Genomic DNA, 18,162 nt, shown 5'->3' on the forward strand with positions numbered 1-18,162 from the left:
TAAACAATATACAGAAAGAATCAGCACAATGTTATAGCAGAGAATATATGAAATGCCAGTAAATTTGAACATTTCTGTAAAGTGGACCATTTCCTAGCTCCTAAAGTTTACCAAACCTGACACAAGAGGAAATCATTTAAGGTCATCATGTCTGCCCTTGGCATTCTCGGAACGCCCTGGCCTCAGGATGCAGCCTCTGTAGTCCATGGTAACCTGCGGAGAGGGGACGGGGCTCTGTGTGGTTGGAACTCTGCCCTCACTGAAGGAGTGGGTGTGGCCATCTCTGCTGTGACTGAACAAAGGGCAGGGGAGCAGGGGGCCCAGGGCAGGGCCCTCAGAGCACGGCAGGTCCAGTGGGGTGTCACAAGCATTTAGGCCCAGGCCAAAGGGCGCCTTCTTTGTCTGCACAGCTGCCCAAACTCTCACCTTTCCTCTCAGGCCGACCTCTTACTTGAAGTGTGTGTGGAACCTGCCCTCACAGTACACCTCACTGCACAGCTAACCATAGGTCTGGGCATCGTAGCTTCCTGCCAGGTGACCGAAGTTCGCTGGCAGATGTGTCCCAGGGACACATGCAAAGAGGCTCCTGCCCGGGACACAGGCTGCCCACTGCCCCTGCCCCAGATCGGGGGCCGCCAATCAGCCCTGTCGGAGTCCCCTGCCTCTAGAGGGAGTATTGGACCAACACTTGTAGAAAACGGTGTCCTCGTGGGCAACTCATTGGAGGGACACAAATAAATCTTTGCCGACTTTCTGCGGAAGCTTACGAGCGTTCACACCTAAGCGTCTTACAAGGTCAGCTGTTTAGCTAAACATGAGCTCATGATCTAAATTTACACAATAATGAAGAAATCAGCTACGAGGGGAGACAATCAGTAAAGACTATCAATACCAGAATTAGATTCCCAAGGCCATCCATCAATTGTTGGAATAATCAGGTGCAAGGCAGAATATATACATAAAACTGGACCTGAAACAAGGAACAAGGATGTTTTCAAAGACTGGTAGTATCTCTAAAACATTTTTAAAGTACATGTCATTGATAAAGCTAAATACTCAAAGGTTGTGTAATACAACAGATTAAGCATTGAGAAGAGTGAAATTATGCTGTTTTGAAAACTATGGCAGGTGAGATTTTCTGCCTAATTATATAAGAAGATTTCTCTAAAAATACATATTATTTCAATGACTTATTGGCTGTGAAATAAGTTAAGTGTATTTCAAATGGCTTGTCTGCAAAGAAAGGTGAGATGTAGGGAATCACAGAAAGTCGAGGGGAAAATAGGTCAATATATACATTGCTATATGGTGAACTAAACCTTAGGCCAGCAACAATGGAGAGGACCTGACCCTTGGAAACTTACAAGTAAGCTGGAATCTTCAAAATTTCAAATCTTTATACGTAAAATATTTATTAAAATGAATAACCAAGTGTTTTAATTGACATCAGAAGATCAAAACAATAAACCCTGAGAACATAGAAAAAAGATAAATAAAGATATGAGCAGAACTTAATACAACAGAAAACGTATAAAATTGAGGTGATTTAGTAAGTCCAAAGAATCTTCTTTGAAAAGATTGAAAAGACACACTTTGATTAAGGAAAACAAAAACATAAGTAAAGAATATACAGAAAGAATCAGCACAATGTTATAGCAGAGAATATATGAAATGCCAGTAAATTTGAACATTTCTCTAAAGTGGACCATTTCCTAGCTCCTAAAGTTTACCAAACCTGACACAAGAGGAAATCATTTAAGGTCATCATGTCTGCCCTTGGCATTCTCGGAACGCCCTGGCCTCAGCATGCAGCCTGTGCTGTCCATGGTAACCTGCGGAGAGGGGGCGGTGCTGAGGGTGGTTGGAACTCTGCCCTCACTGAAGGAGTGGGTGTGGCCATCTCTGCTATGACTGAACAAAGGGCAGGGGAGCAGGGGGCCCAGGGCAGGGCCCTCAGAGCCCGGCAGGTCCAGTGGGGTGTCACAAGCATTTAGGCCCAGGCCAAAGGGCGCCTTCTTTGTCTGCACAGCTGCCCAAACTCTCACCTTTCCACTCTGGCCGACCTCTTACTTGAAGTGTGTGTGGAACCTGCCCTCACAGTACACCTCACTGCACAGCTAACCATAGGTCTGGGCATCGTAGCTTCCTGCCAGGTGACCGAAGTTCGCAGGCAGATGTGTCCCAGGGACACATGCAAAGAGGCTCTTGCCCGGGCCACAGGCTGCCCACTAACCCTGCCCCAGATCGGGGGCCGCCAATCAGCCCTGTCGGAGTCCCCTGCCTCTAGAGGGAGTATTGGACCAACACTTGTAGAAAACGGTGTCCTCGTGGGCAACTCATTGGAGGGACACAAATAAATCTTTGCCGACTTTCTGCTGAAGCTTACGAGCATTCACACCTAAGCTTCTTAGAAGGTCAGCTGTTTAGCTAAACATGAGCTCATGATCTAAATTTACACAATAATGATAAATCAGCTACGAGGGGAGACAATCAGTAAAGACTATCAATACCAGGATTAGATTCCCAAGGCCATCCATCAATTGTTGGAATAATCAGGTGCAAGGCAGAATATATACATAAAACTGGACCTGAAACAAGGAACAAGGATGTTTTCAAAGACTGGTAGGATCTCTACATGTCATTGATAAAGCTAAATACTCAAAGGTTGTGTAATACAACAGATTAAGCATTGAGAAGAGTGAAATTATGCTGTTTTGAAAACTATGGCAGGTGAGATTTTCTGCCTAATTATATAAGAAGATTTCTCTAAAAATACACATTATTTCAATGACTAATTTGCTGTGAAATAAGTTAAGTGTATTTCAAATGGCTTGTCTGCAAAGAAAGGTGAGATGTAGGGAATCACAGAAAGTCGAGGGGAAAATATGTCAATATATACATTGCTATATGGTGAACTAAACCTTAGGCCAGCAACAATGGAGAGGACCTGACCCTTAGAAACTTACAAGTAAGCTGGAATCTTCAAAAGTTCAAATCATTATAAGTAAAATATTTATTAAAATGAATAACCAAGTGTTTTAATTGACATCAGAAGATCAAAACAATAAACCCTGAGAACATAGAAAAAAGATAAATAAAGATATGAGCAGAACGTAATACAACAGAAAACGTATAAAATTCAGGTGATTTAGTAAGTCCAAAGAATCTTCTTTGAAAAGATTGAAAAGACACACTTTGATTAAGGAAAACAAAAACATAAGTAAAGAATATACAGAAAGAATCAGCACAATGTTATAGCAGAGAATATATGAAATGCCAGTAAATTTGAACATTTCTGTAAAGTGGACCATTTCCTAGCTCCTAAAGTTTACCAAACCTGACACAAGAGGAAATCATTTAAGGTCATCATGTCTGCCCTTGGCATTCTCGGAACGCCCTGGCCTCAGGATGCAGCCTCTGTAGTCCATGGTAACCTGCGGAGAGGGGACGGTGCTCTGGGTGGTTGGAACTCTGCCCTCACTGAAGGAGTCGGTGTGGCCATCTCTGCTGTGACTGAACAAAGGGAAGGGGAGCAGGGGGCCCAGGGCAGGGCCCTCAGAGCACGGCAGGTCCAGTGGGGTGTCACAAGCATTTAGGCCCAGGACAAAGGGCGCCTTCTTTGTCTGCACAGCTGCCCAAACTCTCACCTTTCCTCTCAGGCCGACCTCTTACTTGAAGTGTGTGTGGAACCTGCCCTCACAGTACACCTCACTGCACAGCTAACCATAGGTCTGGGCATCGTAGCTTCCTGCCAGGTGACCGAAGTTCGCAGGCAGATGTGTCCCAGGGACACATGCAAAGAGGCTCCTGCCCGGGCCACAGGCTGCCCACTGCCCCTGCCCCAGATCGGGGGCCGCCAATCAGCCCTGTCGGAGTCCCCTGCCTCTAGAGGGAGTATTGGACCAACACTTGTAGAAAACGGTGTCCTCGTGGGCAACTCATTGGAGGGACACAAATAAATCTTTGCCGACTTTCTGTTGAAGCTTACGAGCGTTCACACCTAAGCGTCTTACAAGGTCAGCTGTTTAGCTAAACATGAGCTCATGATCTAAATTTACACAATAATGAAGAAATCAGCTACGAGGGGAGACAATCAGTAAAGACTATCAATACCAGAATTAGATTCCCAAGGCCATCCATCAATTGTTGGAATAATCAGGTGCAAGGCAGAATATATACATAAAACTGGACCTGAAACAAGGAACAAGGATGTTTTCAAAGACTGGTAGGATCTTTACATGTCATTGATAAAGCTAAATACTCAAAGGTTGTGTAATACAACAGATTAAGCATTGAGAAGAGTGAAATTATGCTGTTTTGAAAACTATGGCAGGTGAGATTTTCTGCCTAATTATATAAGAAGATTTCTCTAAAAATACACATTATTTCAATGACTTATTGGCTGTGAAATAAGTTAAGGGTATTTCAAATGGCTTGTCTGCAAAGAAAGGTGAGATGTAGGGAATCCCAGAAAGTCGAGGGGAAAAAAGGTCAATATATACATTGCTATATGGTGAACTAAACCTTAGGCCAGAAACAATGGAGAGGACCTGACCCTTAGAAACTTACAAGTAAGCTGGAATCTTCAAAAGTTCAAATCATTATAAGTAAAATATTTATTAAAATGAATAACCAAGTGTTTTAATTGACATCAGAAGATCAAAACAATAAACCCTGAGAACATAGAAAAAAGATAAATAAAGATATGAGCAGAACTTAATACAACAGAAAAAGTATAAAATTCAGGTGATTTAGTAAGTCCAAAGAATCTTCTTTGAAAAGATTGAAAAGACACACTTTGATTAAGGAAAACAAAAACATAAGTAAAGAATATACAGAAAGAATCAGCACAATGTTATAGCAGAGAATATATGAAATGCCAGTAAATTTGAACATTTCTGTAAAGTGGACCATTTCCTAGCTCCTAAAGTTTACCAAACCTGACACAAGAGGAAATCATTTAAGGTCATCATGTCTGCCCTTGGCATTCTCGGAACGCCCTGGCCTCAGGATGCAGCCTCTGTAGTCCATGGTAACCTGCGGAGAGGGGACGGGGCTCTGGGTGGTTGGAACTCTGCCCTCACTGAAGGATTGGGTGTGGACATCTCTGCTGTGACTGAACAAAGGGCAGGGGAGAAGGGGGCCCAGGGCAGGGACCTCAGAGCACGGCAGGTCCAGTGGGGTGTCACAAGCATTTAGGCCCAGACCAAAGGGCGCCTTCTTTGTCTGCACAGCTGCCCAAACTCTCACCTTTCCTCTCAGGCCGACCTCTTACTTGATGTGTGTGTGGAACCTGCCCTCACAGTACACCTCACTGCACAGCTAACCATAGGTCTGGGCATCGTAGCTTCCTGCCAGGTGACCGAAGTTCGCAGGCAGATGTGTCCCAGGGACACATGCAAAGAGGCTCCTGCCCGGGTCACAGGCTGCCCACTGCCCCTGCCCCAGATCGGGGGCCGCCAATCAGCCCTGTCGGAGTCCCCTGCCTCTAGAGGGAGTATTGGACCAACACTTGTAGAAAACGGTGTCCTCGTGGGCAACTCATTGGAGGGACACAAATAAATCTTTGCCGTCTTTCTGCTGAAGCTTACGAGCGTTCACACCTAAGCGTCTTACAAGGTCAGCTGTTTAGCTAAACATGAGCTCATGATCTAAATTTACACAATAATGAAGAAATCAGCTACGAGGGGAGACAATCAGTAAAGACTATCAATACCAGAATTAGATTCCCAAGGCCATCCATCAATTGTTGGAATAATCAGGTGCAAGGCAGAATATATACATAAAACTGGACCTGAAACAAGGAACAAGGATGTTTTCAAAGACTGGTAGGATCTCTACATGTCATTGATAAAGCTAAATACTCAAAGGTTGTGTAATACAACAGATTAAGCATTGAGAAGAGTGAAATTATGCTGTTTTGAAAACTATGGCAGGTGAGATTTTCTGCCTAATTATATAAGAAGATTTCTCTAAAAATACACATTATTTCAATGACTAATTTGCTGTGAAATAAGTTAAGTGTATTTCAAATGGCTTGTCTGCAAAGAAAGGTGAGATGTAGGGAATCACAGAAAGTCGAGGGGAAAATAGGTCAATATATACATTGCTATATGGTGAACTAAACCTTAGGCCAGCAACAATGGAGAGGACCTGACCCTTAGAAACTTACAAGTAAGCTGGAATCTTCAAATTTCAAATCTTTAAAATAAAATATTTATTAAAATGAATAACCAAGTGTTTTAATTGACATCAGAAGATCAAAACAATAAACCCTGAGAACATAGAAAAAAGATAAATAAAGATATGAGCAGAACTTAATACAACAGAAAACGTACAAAATTGAGGTGATTTAGTAAGTCCAAAGAATCTTCTTTGAAAAGATTGAAAAGACACACTTTGATTAAGGAAAACAAAAACATAAGTAAAGAATATACAGAAAGAATCAGCACAATGTTATAGCAGAGAATATATGAAATGCCAGTAAATTTGAACATTTCTCTAAAGTGGACCATTTCCTAGCTCCTAAAGTTTACCAAACCTGACACAAGAGGAAATCATTTAAGGTCATCATGTCTGCCCTTGGCATTCTCGGAACGCCCTGGCCTCAGGATGCCACCTTTGTAGTCCATGGTAACCTGCGGAGAGGGGGCGGGGCTGAGGGTGGTTGGAACTCTGCCCTCACTGAAGGAGTGGGTGTGGCCATCTCTGCTGTGACTGAACAAAGGGCAGGGGAGCAGGGGGCCCAGGGCAGGGCCCTCAGAGCACGGCAGGTCCAGTGGGGTGTCACAAGCATTTAGGCCCAGGGCAAAGGGCGCCTTCATTGTCTGCACAGCTGCCCAAACTCTCACCTTTCCACTCAGGCCGACCTCTTACTTGAAGTGTGTGTGTTACCTGTCCTCACAGTACACCTCGCTGCACAGCTAACCATAGGTCTGGGCATCATACCTTCCTGCTAGGTGACCGAAGTTCGCAGGCAGATGTGACCCAGGGACACATGCAAAGAGGCTCCAGCCCGGGCCACAGGCTGCCCAATGACACTGCACCAGATCGGGGGCCACCAATCAGCCCTGTCAGAGGCCCTTCCTCTAGAGGGAGTATTGGACCAACACTTGTAGAAAACGGTGTCCTCGTGGGCAACTCATTGGAGGGACACAAATAAATCTTTGCCGTCTTTCTGCGGAAGCTTACGAGCGTTCACACCTAAGCCTCTTACAAGGTCAGCTGTTTAGCTAAACATGAGCTCATGATCTAAATTTACACAATAATGAAGAAATCATCTACGAGGGGAGACAATCAGTAAAGACTATCAATACCAGAATTAGATTCCCAAGGCCATCCATCAATTGTTGGAATAATCAGGTGCAAGGCAGAATATATACATAAAACTGGACCTGAAACAAGGAACAAGGATGTTTTCAAAGACTGGTAGGATCTCTACATGTCATTGATAAAGCTAAATACTCAAAGGTTGTGTAATACAACAGATTAAGCATTGAGAAGAGTGAAATTATGCTGTTTTGAAAACTATGGCAGGTGAGATTTTCTGCCTAATTATATAAGAAGATTTCTCTAAAAATACACATTATTTCAATGACTTATTGGCTGTGAACTAAGTTAAGGGTATTTCAAATGGCTTGTCTGCAAAGAAAGGTGAGATGTAGGGAATCACAGAAAGTCGAGGGGAAAATAGGTCAATATATACATTGCTATATGGTGAACTAAACCTTAGGCCAGCAACAATGGAGAGGACCTGACCCTTAGAAACTTACAAGTAAGCTGGAATCTTCAAAAGTTCAAATCTTTATAAGTAAAATATTTATTAAAATGAATAACCAAGTGTTTTAATTGACATCAGAAGATCAAAACAATAAACCCTGAGAACATAGAAAAAAGATAAATAAAGATATGAGCAGAACTTAATACAACAGAAAACGTATAAAATTGAGGTGATTTAGTAAGTCCAAAGAATCTTCTTTGAAAAGATTGAAAAGACACACTTTGATTAAGGAAAACAAAAACATAAGTAAAGAATATACAGAAAGAATCAGGACAATGTTATAGCAGAGAATATATGAAATGCCAGTAAATTTGAACATTTCTGTAAAGTGGACCATTTCCTAGCTCCTAAAGTTTACCAAACCTGACACAAGAGGAAATCATTTAAGGTCATCATGTCTGCCCTTGGCATTCTCGGAACGCCCTGGCCTCAGGATGCAGCCTCTGCAGTCCATGGTAACCTGCGGAGAGTGGGCGGGGCTGAGGGTGGTTGGAACTCTGCCCTCACTGAAGGAGTGGGTGTGGCCATCTCTGCTGTGACTGAACAAAGGGCAGGGGAGCAGGGGGCCCAGGGCAGGGCCCTCAGAGCACGGCAGGTCCAGTGGGGTGTCACAAGCATTTAGGCCCTGGCCAAAGGGCGCCTTCTTTTTCTGCACAGCTGCCCAAACTCTCAACTTTCCACTCTGGCCGACCTCTTACTTGAAGTGTGTGTGGAACCTGCCCTCACAGTACAACTCACTGCACAGCTAACCATAGGTCTGGGCATCGTAGCTTCCTGCCAGGTGACCGAAGTTCGCAGGCAGATGTGTCCCAGGGACACATGCAAAGAGGCTCCAGCCCGGGCCACAGGCTGCCCACTGCCCCTGCCCCAGATCGGGGGCCTCCAATCAGCCCTGTCGGAGTCCCCTGCCTCTAGAGGGAGTATTGGACCAACACTTGTAGAAAACGGTGTCCTCGTGGGCAACTCATTGGAGGGACACAAATAAATCTTTGCCGACTTTCTGCTGAAGCTTACGAGCGTTCACACCTAAGCGTCTTACAGGGTCAGATGTTTAGCTAAACATGAGCTCATGATCTAAATTTACACAATAATGAAGAAATCAGCTACGAGGGGAGACAATCAGTAAAGACTATCAATACCTGAATTAGATTCCCAAGGCCATCCATCAATTGTTGGAATAATCAGGTGCAAGGCAGAATATATACATAAAACTGGACCTGAAACAAGGAACAAGGATGTTTTCAAAGACTGGTAGGATCTCTACATGTCATTGATGAAGCTAAATACTCAAAGGTTGTGTAATACAACAGATTAAGCATTGAGAAGAGTGAAATTATGCTGTTTTGAAAACTATGGCAGGTGAGATTTTCTGCCTAATTATATAAGAAGATTTCTCTAAAAATACACATTATTTCAATGACTTATTGGCTGTGAAATAAGTTAAGGGTATTTCAAATGGCTTGTCTGCAAAGAAAGGTGAGATGTAGGGAATCACAGAAAGTCGAGGGGAAAATAGGTCAATATATACAATGCTATATGGTGAACTAAACCTTAGGCCAGCAACAATGGAGAGGACCTGACCCTTAGAAACTTACAAGTAAGCTGGAATCTTCAAAAGTTCAAATCATTATAAGTAAAATATTTATTAAAATGAATAACCAAGTGTTTTAATTGACATCAGAAGATCAAAACAATAAACCCTGAGAACATAGAAAAAAGATAAAGATATGAGCAGAACTTAATACAACAGAAAACGTATAAAATTCAGGTGATTTAGTAAGTCCAAAGAATCTTCTTTGAAAAGATTGAAAAGACACACTTTGATTAAGGAAAACAAAAACATAAGTAAACAATATACAGAAAGAATCAGCACAATGTTATAGCAGAGAATATATGAAATGCCAGTAAATTTGAACATTTCTGTAAAGTGGACCATTTCCTAGCTCCTAAAGTTTACCAAACCTGACACAAGAGGAAATCATTTAAGGTCATCATGTCTGCCCTTGGCATTCTCGGAACGCCCTGGCCTCAGGATGCAGCCTCTGTAGTCCATGGTAACCTGCGGAGAGGGGACGGGGCTCTGTGTGGTTGGAACTCTGCCCTCACTGAAGGAGTGGGTGTGGCCATCTCTGCTGTGACTGAACAAAGGGCAGGGGAGCAGGGGGCCCAGGGCAGGGCCCTCAGAGCACGGCAGGTCCAGTGGGGTGTCACAAGCATTTAGGCCCAGGCCAAAGGGCGCCTTCTTTGTCTGCACAGCTGCCCAAACTCTCACCTTTCCTCTCAGGCCGACCTCTTACTTGAAGTGTGTGTGGAACCTGCCCTCACAGTACACCTCACTGCACAGCTAACCATAGGTCTGGGCATCGTAGCTTCCTGCCAGGTGACCGAAGTTCGCTGGCAGATGTGTCCCAGGGACACATGCAAAGAGGCTCCTGCCCGGGACACAGGCTGCCCACTGCCCCTGCCCCAGATCGGGGGCCGCCAATCAGCCCTGTCGGAGTCCCCTGCCTCTAGAGGGAGTATTGGACCAACACTTGTAGAAAACGGTGTCCTCGTGGGCAACTCATTGGAGGGACACAAATAAATCTTTGCCGACTTTCTGCGGAAGCTTACGAGCGTTCACACCTAAGCGTCTTACAAGGTCAGCTGTTTAGCTAAACATGAGCTCATGATCTAAATTTACACAATAATGAAGAAATCAGCTACGAGGGGAGACAATCAGTAAAGACTATCAATACCAGAATTAGATTCCCAAGGCCATCCATCAATTGTTGGAATAATCAGGTGCAAGGCAGAATATATACATAAAACTGGACCTGAAACAAGGAACAAGGATGTTTTCAAAGACTGGTAGTATCTCTAAAACATTTTTAAAGTACATGTCATTGATAAAGCTAAATACTCAAAGGTTGTGTAATACAACAGATTAAGCATTGAGAAGAGTGAAATTATGCTGTTTTGAAAACTATGGCAGGTGAGATTTTCTGCCTAATTATATAAGAAGATTTCTCTAAAAATACATATTATTTCAATGACTTATTGGCTGTGAAATAAGTTAAGTGTATTTCAAATGGCTTGTCTGCAAAGAAAGGTGAGATGTAGGGAATCACAGAAAGTCGAGGGGAAAATAGGTCAATATATACATTGCTATATGGTGAACTAAACCTTAGGCCAGCAACAATGGAGAGGACCTGACCCTTAGAAACTTACAAGTAAGCTGGAATCTTCAAAATTTCAAATCTTTATACGTAAAATATTTATTAAAATGAATAACCAAGTGTTTTAATTGACATCAGAAGATCAAAACAATAAACCCTGAGAACATAGAAAAAAGATAAATAAAGATATGAGCAGAACTTAATACAACAGAAAACGTATAAAATTGAGGTGATTTAGTAAGTCCAAAGAATCTTCTTTGAAAAGATTGAAAAGACACACTTTGATTAAGGAAAACAAAAACATAAGTAAAGAATATACAGAAAGAATCAGCACAATGTTATAGCAGAGAATATATGAAATGCCAGTAAATTTGAACATTTCTCTAAAGTGGACCATTTCCTAGCTCCTAAAGTTTACCAAACCTGACACAAGAGGAAATCATTTAAGGTCATCATGTCTGCCCTTGGCATTCTCGGAACGCCCTGGCCTCAGCATGCAGCCTGTGCTGTCCATGGTAACCTGCGGAGAGGGGGCGGGGCTGAGGGTGGTTGGAACTCTGCCCTCACTGAAGGAGTGGGTGTGGCCATCTCTGCTATGACTGAACAAAGGGCAGGGGAGCAGGGGGCCCAGGGCAGGGCCCTCAGAGCACGGCAGGTCCAGTGGGGTGTCACAAGCATTTAGGCCCAGGCCAAAGGGCGCCTTCTTTGTCTGCACAGCTGCCCAAACTCTCACCTTTCCACTCTGGCCGACCTCTTACTTGAAGTGTGTGTGGAACCTGCCCTCACAGTACACCTCACTGCACAGCTAACCATAGGTCTGGGCATCGTAGCTTCCTGCCAGGTGACCGAAGTTCGCAGGCAGATGTGTCCCAGGGACACATGCAAAGAGGCTCTTGCCCGGGCCACAGGCTGCCCACTAACCCTGCCCCAGATCGGGGGCCGCCAATCAGCCCTGTCGGAGTCCCCTGCCTCTAGAGGGAGTATTGGACCAACACTTGTAGAAAACGGTGTCCTCGTGGGCAACTCATTGGAGGGACACAAATAAATCTTTGCCGACTTTCTGCTGAAGCTTACGAGCATTCACACCTAAGCTTCTTAGAAGGTCAGCTGTTTAGCTAAACATGAGCTCATGATCTAAATTTACACAATAATGATAAATCAGCTACGAGGGGAGACAATCAGTAAAGACTATCAATACCAGGATTAGATTCCCAAGGCCATCCATCAATTGTTGGAATAATCAGGTGCAAGGCAGAATATATACATAAAACTGGACCTGAAACAAGGAACAAGGATGTTTTCAAAGACTGGTAGGATCTCTACATGTCATTGATAAAGCTAAATACTCAAAGGTTGTGTAATACAACAGATTAAGCATTGAGAAGAGTGAAATTATGCTGTTTTGAAAACTATGGCAGGTGAGATTTTCTGCCTAATTATATAAGAAGATTTCTCTAAAAATACACATTATTTCAATGACTAATTTGCTGTGAAATAAGTTAAGTGTATTTCAAATGGCTTGTCTGCAAAGAAAGGTGAGATGTAGGGAATCACAGAAAGTCGAGGGGAAAATAGGTCAATATATACATTGCTATATGGTGAACTAAACCTTAGGCCAGCAACAATGGAGAGGACCTGACCCTTAGAAACTTACAAGTAAGCTGGAATCTTCAAAAGTTCAAATCTTTAAAATAAAATATTTATTAAAATGAATAACCAAGTGTTTTAATTGACATCAGAAGATCAAAACAATAAACCCTGAGAACATAGAAAAAAGATAAATAAAGATATGAGCAGAACTTAATACAACAGAAAACGTACAAAATTGAGGTGATTTAGTAAGTCCAAAGAATCTTCTTTGAAAAGATTGAAAAGACACACTTTGATTAAGGAAAACAAAAACATAAGTAAAGAATATACAGAAAGAATCAGCACAATGTTATAGCAGAGAATATATGAAATGCCAGTAAATTTGAACATTTCTCTAAAGTGGACCATTTCCTAGCTCCTAAAGTTTACCAAACCTGACACAAGAGGAAATCATTTAAGGTCATCATGTCTGCCCTTGGCATTCTCGGAACGCCCTGGCCTCAGGATGCCACCTTTGTAGTCCATGGTAACCTGCGGAGAGGGGGCGGGGCTGAGGGTGGTTGGAACTCTGCCCTCACTGAAGGAGTGGGTGTGGCCATCTCTGCTGTGACTGAACAAAGGGCAGGGGAGCAGGGGGCCCAGGGCAGGGCCCTCAGAGCACGGCAGGTCCAGTGGGGTGTCACAAGCATTTAGGCCCAGGGCAAAGGGCGCCTTCATTGTCTGCACAGCTGCCCAAACTCTCACCTTTCCACTCAGGCCGACCTCTTACTTGAAGTGTGTGTGTTACCTGTCCTCACAGTACACCTCGCTGCACAGCTAACCATAGGTCTGGGCATCATACCTTCCTGCTAGGTGACCGAAGTTCGCAGGCAGATGTGACCCAGGGACACATGCAAAGAGGCTCCAGCCCGGGCCACAGGCTGCCCAATGACACTGCACCAGATCGGGGGCCACCAATCAGCCCTGTCGGAGTCCCCTGCCTCTAGAGGGAGTATTGGACCAACACTTGTAGAAAACGGTGTCCTCGTGGGCAACTCATTGGAGGGACACAAATAAATCTTTGCCGTCTTTCTGCTGAAGCTTACGAGCGTTCACACCTAAGCCTCTTACAAGGTCAGCTGTTTAGCTAAACATGAGCTCATGATCTAAATTTACACAATAATGAAGAAATCAGCTACGAGGGGAGACAATCAGTAAAGACTATCAATACCAGAATTAGATTCCCAAGGCCATCCATCAATTGTTGGAATAATCAGGTGCAAGGCAGAATATATACATAAAACTGGACCTGAAACAAGGAACAAGGATGTTTTCAAAGACTGGTAGGATCTCTACATGTCATTGATAAAGCTAAATACTCAAAGGTTGTGTAATACAACAGATTAAGCATTGAGAAGAGTGAAATTATGCTGTTTTGAAAACTATGGCAGGTGAGATTTTCTGCCTAATTATATAAGAAGATTTCTCTAAAAATACACATTATTTCAATGACTTATTGGCTGTGAACTAAGTTAAGGGTATTTCAAATGGCTTGTCTGCAAAGAAAGGTGAGATGTAGGGAATCACAGAAAGTCGAGGGGAAAATAGGTCAATATATACATTGCTATATGGTGAACTAAACCTTAGGCCAGCAACAATGGAGAGGACCTGACCCTTAGAAACTTACAAGTAAGCTGGAATCTTCAAAAGTTCAAATCTTTATAAGTAAAATATTTATTAAAATGAATAACCAAGTGTTTTAATTGACATCAGAAGATCAAAACAATAAACCCTGAGAACATAGAAAAAAGATAAATAAAGATATGAGCAGAACTTAATACAACAGAAAACGTATAAAATTGAGGTGATTTAGTAAGTCCAAAGAATCTTCTTTGAAAAGATTGAAAAGACACACTTTGATTAAGGAAAACAAAAACATAAGTAAAGAATATACAGAAAGAATCAGGACAATGTTATAGCAGAGAATATATGAAATGCCAGTAAATTTGAACATTTCTGTAAAGTGGACCATTTCCTAGCTCCTAAAGTTTACCAAACCTGACACAAGAGGAAATCATTTAAGGTCATCATGTCTGCCCTTGGCATTCTCGGAACGCCCTGGCCTCAGGATGCAGCCTCTGCAGTCCATGGTAACCTGCGGAGAGTGGGCGGGGCTGAGGGTGGTTGGAACTCTGCCCTCACTGAAGGAGTGGGTGTGGCCATCTCTGCTGTGACTGAACAAAGGGCAGGGGAGCAGGGGGCCCAGGGCAGGGCCCTCAGAGCACGGCAGGTCCAGTGGGGTGTCACAAGCATTTAGGCCCTGGCCAAAGGGCGCCTTCTTTTTCTGCACAGCTGCCCAAACTCTCAACTTTCCACTCTGGCCGACCTCTTACTTGAAGTGTGTGTGGAACCTGCCCTCACAGTACACCTCACTGCACAGCTAACCATAGGTCTGGGCATCGTAGCTTCCTGCCAGGTGACCGAAGTTCGCAGGCAGATGTGTCCCAGGGACACATGCAAAGAGGCTCCAGCCCGGGCCACAGGCTGCCCACTGCCCCTGCCCCAGATCGGGGGCCTCCAATCAGCCCTGTCGGAGTCCCCTGCCTCTAGAGGGAGTATTGGACCAACACTTGTAGAAAACGGTGTCCTCGTGGGCAACTCATTGGAGGGACACAAATAAATCTTTGCCGACTTTCTGCTGAAGCTTACGAGCGTTCACACCTAAGCGTCTTACAGGGTCAGATGTTTAGCTAAACATGAGCTCATGATCTAAATTTACACAATAATGAAGAAATCAGCTACGAGGGGAGACAATCAGTAAAGACTATCAATACCAGGATTAGATTCCCAAGGCCATCCATCAATTGTTGGAATAATCAGGTGCAAGGCAGAATATATACATAAAACTGGACCTGAAACAAGGAACAAGGATGTTTTCAAAGACTGGTAGGATCTCTACATGTCATTGATGAAGCTAAATACTCAAAGGTTGTGTAATACAACAGATTAAGCATTGAGAAGAGTGAAATTATGCTGTTTTGAAAACTATGGCAGGTGAGATTTTCTGCCTAATTATATAAGAAGATTTCTCTAAAAATACACATTATTTCAATGACTTATTGGCTGTGAACTAAGTTAAGGGTATTTCAAATGGCTTGTCTGCAAAGAAAGGTGAGATGTAGGGAATCACAGAAAGTCGAGGGGAAAATAGGTCAATATATACAATGCTATATGGTGAACTAAACCTTAGGCCAGCAACAATGGAGAGGACCTGACCCTTAGAAACTTACAAGTAAGCTGGAATCTTCAAAAGTTCAAATCATTATAAGTAAAATATTTATTAAAATGAATAACCAAGTGTTTTAATTGACATCAGAAGATCAAAACAATAAACCCTGAGAACATAGAAAAAAGATAAAGATATGAGCAGAACTTAATACAACAGAAAACGTATAAAATTCAGGTGATTTAGTAAGTCCAAAGAATCTTCTTTGAAAAGATTGAAAAGACACACTTTGATTAAGGAAAACAAAAACATAAGTAAACAATATACAGAAAGAATCAGCACAATGTTATAGCAGAGAATATATGAAATGCCAGTAAATTTGAACATTTCTGTAAAGTGGACCATTTCCTAGCTCCTAAAGTTTACCAAACCTGACACAAGAGGAAATCATTTAAGGTCATCATGTCTGCCCTTGGCATTCTCGGAACGCCCTGGCCTCAGGATGCAGCCTCTGTAGTCCATGGTAACCTGCGGAGAGGGGACGGGGCTCTGTGTGGTTGGAACTCTGCCCTCACTGAAGGAGTGGGTGTGGCCATCTCTGCTGTGACTGAACAAAGGGCAGGGGAGCAGGGGGCCCAGGGCAGGGCCCTCAGAGCACGGCAGGTCCAGTGGGGTGTCACAAGCATTTAGGCCCAGGCCAAAGGGCGCCTTCTTTGTCTGCACAGCTGCCCAAACTCTCACCTTTCCTCTCAGGCCGACCTCTTACTTTAAGTGTGTGTGGAACCTGCCCTCACAGTACAACTCACTGCACAGCTAACCATAGGTCTGGGCATCGTAGCTTCCTGCCAGGTGACCGAAGTTCGCTGGCAGATGTGTCCCAGGGACACATGCAAAGAGGCTCCTGCCCGGGCCACAGGCTGCCCACTGCCCCTGCCCCAGATCGGGGGCCGCCAATCAGCCCTGTCGGAGTCCCCAGCCTCTAGAGGGAGTATTGGACCAACACTTGTAGAAAACGGTGTCCTCGTGGGCAACTCATTGGAGGGACACAAATAAATCTTTGCCGACTTTCTGCGGAAGCTTACGAGCGTTCACACCTAAGCGTCTTACAAGGTCAGCAGTTTAGCTAAACATGAGCTCATGATCTAAATTTACACAATAATGAAGAAATCAGCTACGAGGGGAGACAATCAGTAAAGACTATCAATACCAGAATTAGATTCCCAAGGCCATCCATCAATTGTTGGAATAATCAGGTGCAAGGCAGAATATATACATAAAACTGGAACTGAAACAAGGAACAAGGATGTTTTCAAAGACTGGTAGGATGTCTAAAACATTTTTAAAGTACATGTCATTGATAAAGCTAAATACTCAAAGGTTGTGTAATACAACAGATTAAGCATTGAGAAGAGTGAAATTATGCTGTTTTGAAAACTATGGCAGGTGAGATTTTCTGCCTAATTATATAAGAAGATTTCTCTAAAAATACATATTATTTCAATGACTTATTGGCTGTGAAATAAGTTAAGTGTATTTCAAATGGCTTGTCTGCAAAGAAAGGTGAGATGTAGGGAATCACAGAAAGTCGAGGGGAAAATAGGTCAATATATACATTGCTATATGGTGAACTAAACCTTAGGCCAGCAACAATGGAGAGGACCTGACCCTTAGAAACTTACAAGTAAGCTGGAATCTTCAAAAGTTCAAATCTTTATAAGTAAAATATTTATTAAAATGAATAACCAAGTGTTTTAATTGACATCAGAAGATCAAAACAATAAACCCTGAGAACATAGAAAAAAGATAAATAAAGATATGAGCAGAACTTAATACAACAGAAAACGTATAAAATTGAGGTGATTTAGTAAGTCCAAAGAATCTTCTTTGAAAAGATTGAAAAGACACACTTTGATTAAGGAAAACAAAAACATAAGTAAAGAATATACAGAAAGAATCAGCACAATGTTATAGCAGAGAATATATGAAATGCCAGTAAATTTGAACATTTCTCTAAAGTGGACCATTTCCTAGCTCCTAAAGTTTACCAAACCTGACACAAGAGGAAATCATTTAAGGTCATCATGTCTGCCCTTGGCATTCTCGGAACGCCCTGGCCTCAGCATGCAGCCTCTGCTGTCCATGGTAACCTGCGGAGAGGGGGCTGGGCTGAGGGTGGTTGGAACTCTGCCCTCACTGAAGGAGTGGGTGTGGCCATCTCTGCTATGACTGAACAAAGGGCAGGGGAGCAGGGGGTCCAGGGCAGGGCCCTCAGAGCACGGCAGGTCCAGTGGGGTGTCACAAGCATTTAGGCCCAGGCCAAAGGGCGCCTTCATTGTCTGCACAGCTGCCCAAACTCTCACCTTTCCACTCTGGCCGACCTCTTACTTGAAGTGTGTGTGGAACCTGCCCTCACAGTACACCTCACTGCA

This window comes from Mesoplodon mirus, assembly GCF_964341445.2.
Source record: "Mesoplodon mirus genome assembly, chromosome: 1".
NCBI lineage: Eukaryota > Metazoa > Chordata > Mammalia > Artiodactyla > Ziphiidae > Mesoplodon > Mesoplodon mirus.